The sequence below is a fragment of the Herpailurus yagouaroundi genome, unplaced genomic scaffold, assembly GCF_014898765.1.
Source record: "Herpailurus yagouaroundi ecotype Mexico unplaced genomic scaffold, PumYag 160, whole genome shotgun sequence".
Taxonomy (NCBI): Eukaryota; Metazoa; Chordata; class Mammalia; order Carnivora; family Felidae; genus Herpailurus; species Herpailurus yagouaroundi.
In genome coordinates, this window is record NW_024412401.1 from 23,696,716 (window position 1) to 23,703,374 (window position 6,659).

The following is a 6,659-nucleotide window of genomic DNA, read 5'->3' on the forward strand; positions in this document are numbered from 1 at the left end:
CAAAATAAAGCAATGGTTTTCTTTATGGTCTGTCTCTGAGTCATTCTTAAAAAGGCTTTCACCACTTCCAGATTATAGAAATAGTCTATATAAGATGTCTATTTTTTCTTTTAGTATTTGTTTGTTTGTTTGTAATTAAAAAAATAAACAACACTGGGGTCTACATTATGCAATCCCAGGTCTTCCTACCCTTTCTGCCTCTTTGGTAGACTTTTTAACCCCTCTGCCTTATAATTAATGGCAAATTTTCCCAGATCCTGGCTTCACTTGTCAGTTTTCAGAGGTGTGCTGAATTGTTACTGGAATCTTTTGTTTCTTCAGAAGTTTTTATGGTTGTTTCAGATACTTCTAGCCTTTTTTTTTTTTTTACATATTATTTTTAAAGAAAGTTGCTCATTTGAATGCATTATTTCTCAGTGGTGTAAACGTTTTATCAGAATGGGAATAAAGAGGCTGTGGATGGTGTTCTCGACATGCTTTACCTCATGGGTCTTGTCTTGTCCCACTTTTGTTGTCTAAATTTAGAGTGCATGGAATCCCTGTATTTGGTGAGCAGACAGACTGACCGGGTAAGTGGGAACGGGGCTGGGGGAGGTTGGGAGGAGCCTAGGAGTCTTTGGGGAGCATTCATTGGGTTTTCCAGCCTTTCCCATTTTTCTCATTCTCCCCACCACCTCAGAAACAGAAAGTGGACTGTTTCCATTTATAATGGTATAACCACGCCTCACATTTTCAACTTTTCATAGCACTTTTATTCAGTTTTATCCTTACCACAATCTTGGAAGGTTAGACAGGACCCAGGGCTCCTTGGCTCCATTTGACAAATGAAGAAACAGAGCCTCCAAGAGGGTAAATGCAGAAACCATAAGACTAGGACAAGGTAGAGCTGCATCGTAACCATCCAGAACTCCTGACTCCAAGCTTCAAAAACCCCTGTTCAGCAAGGAAAGAGGGTCAAAGGTCTGGGGTGTGTACACATACAGCCCTCAAAAGGAATGCAGAGTTTTGTGGTTTGGGTTTTTCTTCCCCTTTCTAAGCTCGTTTTGCATGCCAGCCAAGGGTGTGCGGCTGTGTGTCAGGGGTGGAAGGGGGAGAGTTGCAGAGTTGCATGTCATTCCTAAGCCACTTTATAAAGAAGGTCAAAGCACAGAACCTGGGATGAAGCTCACAAGTCCCTTCTGGTCTTGTGCTGTCTCATCAGAGCCCAGCTTCCGCAAGGGAATGACTCCAAACGAGATTCTACCTGCCAGTGGGAACTAGGTTCAGTGCCTCGCGCCATGGCTCCTTGGGTGTTTATTGTGATCTGCACGTGTGCGTCAGGTTCATAAAACACCCCTCTTGTGGCAATAGAGATAGACACACTGCTTCCTGGGCTCAAGATTAACTGAGAAAGATAAAGTCCTTGCATCCTATGACATGGCACCTCCCAATGTGAACTGTCCTTTGTGAGGGATTAAAAAAAAAAGTTCTGGTCAAATGCCTTGAGCAAATGCCACTTACTGCACACTGCTCTTGGAGAGTCACAGTGAAAATCAGTATAATCAAGGCTCCAAGAAGTGGTGCAAGGATGAGGCCTGTTGGACACATTAACCTACGGTATGTGCAGCATCTCTAGCCCCTGGACCCTTTCCTCGGGTAACATCCAAGACCTCTTGTGATCAGCAGTTCCACGCAACTTAACTTTGCATAGTGTTGCTACTGAACATACATTTCTTTTTTTTTTTTTAATTTTTTTTTAACGTTTATTTATTTTTTTGGGACAGAGAGAGACAGAGCATGAACGGGGGAGGGGCAGAGAGAGAGGGAGACACAGAATCAGAAACAGGCTCCAGACTCTGAGCCATCAGCCCAGAGCCCGACGCGGGGCTCGAACTCCCGGACCGCGAGATCGTGACCTGGCTGAAGTCGGACGCTTAACCGACTGCGCCACCCAGGCGCCCCCAGAACATACATTTCTATTACATGCATGTGCTAGTAACAATTGCAATATTTTAAAACATTGATGCATCTACCACTAATTCCAATTGACAACTTTGAAGGAGGCTGACAATGTTTTGGAGCCTATATAAATGCAGGTTAAATTCTACTACAACAAAGTAAAAAAAAAAAAAAGAGGTTGTTGTAAAAAAACAAACAAACAAACAAAACAAAGAGGCTGCCCAAATTCTTTTACTTTCGTGCTGTGCTCTTAAATGTATCTAATATTCCTTGTTATTGAGTGTACTACTTTCAAAAATTGAATAGTTTTTGGTCACACAATCATTTATATTGTGTAAGAAATTTATTGCAATATATTTTCATCTATATTGCACTTACTGATGGACTCAGACTTAGTATCTCTATTAGTATTCATAAACATCTTACTTTAAAATTCTTCAGTATTACACTCGACCGTCATTAATTTTTTTTAAGTTGATTTATTTTGAGAGAGAGAGAATGCATGAGCAGGGGAGAAGCAGAGAGAATGAAGTGGAACAGAGAATCCCACGCAGGCTCTATGCTGTCAGAGCAGAGCCCAATGCAGGGCCTGATCTCATGACCACGAGATCATGACCTGTGCCGATATCAAGAGTCAGACCCTCAACTGACTGAGCCACCCAGGTGCCCCCATCATTAATTTTTACTGAAGTTATGTATGTCATTTTCATGAAAATATAAAAATGAACTTTCCTTCTGGGGCACTAAAATATTTCTGAATAGAATATTTTTTTATAATAAGAGTAACTGATGAACACGTTTAAGTTTTTAAGAAAATATACAAATGCTGACAAAAGTCCATTATCTATTCTCTCAAATACAACCACTACTAACATTTTCATCAAGTCTTTTCTTCTATGCATATATAATTTTTACATCATGGAGATCCCATTCTGTTGTCTCTTTATTGATTCAACATTATAGCAAGGATATTAGCATTTGTGTGTCTTTTGCTTTTATTTTTATTGTTATTATTTTAAGTCTATTTATTTATTTTGAGAGAGAGGGTGTGAGCAGGGGAGGGGCAGAAAGAGAGAGGGGGAGAGAGAGAAACCCAAGCAGGCTCCACACCGTCAGTGCAGAGCCCAAGTGGGGCTCTACCTCACGAACCATGACATCATGACCTGAGCATAAACCAAGAGTAGGATGCTTAACCAACTAGCCACCCAGGTGCCCCCCCACACCTTTTTTATCTTAGAGAAAACACGAGAGCGGGGGAGAGGGGCAGAAGGAGAAAGAGGGAGAATCTTAAGCAGGTTCCACACTCATCACAACCGTGAGATGGTGACCTGAGCCGAAATCAAGAGTTGGACACTCAACCGACGAGGCCACCCAGGCATTGTTTTTTTTTTTTTTTAATACTCAATGAATGTATAAACAAAGAGAACAATTTAAGATAAGACTCTCTGCCTTCTAAGAGATGTTGGTGGTTTCAATTATTTGGGACTCAGAAGAGCAATTAAGATGTCCACACAGAATGCAGAGAAATGGAGGGCTGTCTTAGATGATGACCCTGGGTGCAGTGATGTAGCATCTTGGCCCCTGCAGTGTCCCCTCTCCATAGTTAAGTCCACTTGGGTCCCCCTGCAAGCTTGTCCCACTCAAGGTGCTAAGACCATGCCTTCCCTAGGTCAGAGGTAAGTCAAAGGGCCAAGGTCAAGGAGGGACTGGTGAATTCTCCCTTTATGTAACAGAAAATTGAGATAAATAGCCTTAATTCAAGCATCAAGTTTTGCTTTTCCTTTTCTCCCAACGTGGTGATAAAATGAACAATTGCACATTGCCTTATAGTCTGAATTTATGGTAAAATACATAATCTAAGGTAGTCGAGACTTGGAGGCTTAAGTGATTTGGCCAGGCTCCCCTTTGGCTGCTAAGTGATAGTTCCAGAACCCCATCTCTCTGGTGTCCAAATCTTTGGACCTTCTGCCTTTCTGTGCAGACCGACACCCCTGCTTCCAAGCAGGCATAAAACCCCATGTAAAATGTGAGACAAAAGTACAGCTGTCCTTAGCAGTGTGGAATTAGAAGATAATTCAATCCGACAGAATTAATGGGCTTATTGCAAAATCCTCCTAATTCCTCAGTCAAGTCATCTGAGCCTGGGTTCTGGGTCCTCCATTGCTGGGTTTTTATCTGACAGACGCTGACAGATGCTGTACATTGAGAATAAAAAAGCGCGCAGGGCCGGGAGGTGGCTTTGGCTTTCATAATGGCCACAGGTGTTCCGGTCCGCCTTTCTGCTTCCCCCTTGTTACACTGCCAGACGACAAAGACAGATGATGAACACTGGTTTACCTTCTGAGCTTTCACACAACTCGGAGGATTTGCTGCGAGGAGCAGCTTTCGTTGGCCTCCTGTGTTTTTCCCGGGGAAAGTTGGGCTCTCAAAAACAGCTCCGGAACTTTGAATCTGGAGGGCAGTTCAGGCTTCACTCAGAATAAGGGAAGGTTAGAAAGAAAACAGAGTGAAGTTAAAAGAGCATTCTAAGCAGGCCATGTGTGAGACTAGGGTTGAAATGTGCTGGTGATGCCAGAGAATAGTGAGCAAGGAACCAAGCTGTCCACACTTGTTTCTTTTAAACAGGTAAACTTCACCACAAAAGGCATGCCACTTGACATCATTACAAGAAATATACTTTCGCAAGCCAGAGGGTATTAAGGCCCCAAAGGGAGCCTTTCAATCTTTTATTCTAATTGCTCAAGTTTTCTTGAAAAACCAGGCTGAAGACATGTGACTGGGTCTCAGTTTCCTTGTCCATAAACCAAAGGGTTTGAACACACAACCACCGAGGGGGCTTCTTGTATAGTTTCTGTTGTTTTTTACACTTTTCCTATGGCAGGTTCCCAGTTCCGACAGCGCCTAAGGTGCACATTTCCTGCCTGCAAGGAGCCACCGTTCATCGGGGCGATGAGGCCAGTGGAGAATCTTGCAATACAAAGGCAAGCCCGGTACATCTATGGTGCAAGAGATGCGGTGGGCAGAGGGAGTCATAGGAGCAGAGGTCCTGCCCAGATGAAGACAATGCCATTGTGGAGGAGATGGCATTTGAGTAGGCCTTGAAGGATGAGGGAACACGAGGAGAAAAGGAATTCTAGGCAGGGGAGGAGCATGAGTGGAGGCAGGAGAGCTGGAAAAAGAAAGGTGAGTCCATAGTATCCTGAGATACAAATGCCCGGACATAGGGCCTGACCAGGCCTTGAACACCTGGGCAAGGGGTGTGTAGTTTATTTGGTGGGTACTGGGGAGCTATTGAGGGCCTAAAGGAAGAGATGTAATGTCATTAGAACTGTGCTTTATTATTTTTTTAATTTTAAAGTTTATTTATTTTAAGAGAGAGAGCAAAAGGGGGAGGGGCAGAGAAAGAGTGAGAGAGAGAGAGAGAGAGAGAGAGAGAGAACCCCAAGGAGGCTCCATGCTGTCAGTGCAGAGCCTAAGTTGGAGCTCAAACTCACGAACCACAAGATCATGACCTGAACCAAAACCAAAAGTCAGATGCTTAACTGACCGAGCCACCCAGGCACCCCTAGAATTGTACTTTAGGAACATTAATCTGGCAAAATGGGCTTATTGGTTTTCCTAAAGGTCTCCCCAGGTGACAAATGGAGGAGCTGAGATTAGTGCCCACCCAGGCTGGCTTCCAAGCTTGTGCACACAACTCTCCAAGAAGGCCACAGAAACACTCTGGATGAGCTTCAGATCTACAACTGCCATGTTCTGACATCAGTATCCTATCCAGAGGGACACAATGGGAGGCATCTGATGGGAAGGGGTGGAGATTCACTTGCTAATTCCTAGCTGGAATGGGGTGAATAGTGGTCCCCAAAAGGTATGTCCACATCCCAATCCCTGCTACCTGTGAATAGTACCTTATACAGCAAAAGACTGAATACGACTTTATGTGGCACAAGATTGAATAAATTAAGGATCTCAAGAAAAGGAACTTATCCTGGATCACTGGGAAGCCCTACATGCAATCACGCATAACCTTAGAAGACAGACATACAGAGAAGAGAAAGAAGCAATGTGACCACAGGGATTGGAGTGATGTCCCACAAGTAAAGGAATGCCCGAAGCCACCAGAAGCTGGAAGAGGCAAGGAATAGATTCTCCCCAAGAGCCTTGGATAGGAGTGTGGCCCTGAAACACCTTGATTTCAGACTTCAGACCTCTAGAACTGTTGAGGAAATAAATTTCTGTTGTTTTAAGCCCGGGGCTGTGGTAGTTTGTTACAGCAGTCACAGGAAACCAATATACTAGATAACCTTTTGCTAAATTTGAATTCATTTTGAATTGATAATACATGCATATGTTTCAAAAATTTTTAAGGGTAAAGGATTTATAGTGAAAAGGAATTCTCCCTCCTTTGCATGCCCACAAGCCACTAGTTTTCCTCCACAGAGGCATCCACTATAATTGGCTTTAAATAACCATTGAATCTCGTGTGTGTGTGTGTGTGTGTGTGTGTGTGTGTGTGTGTGTGTGAGACTACAGAATTTTGCAATTATCACCAAATAATTTGGAAGGTAGTGTGTGGTCATGAGGTTATAAAAAACAGACCTTATTCTTACAGACAGACAGATGTGGTTCAAATTCTTTTCCAGTTCCAACATATCTGTGGAGACTGTCTGGGCAAGTGCCCCAGCCTCAGAAGGCCTTGGTTTTCTCCTCCATAAAATGGG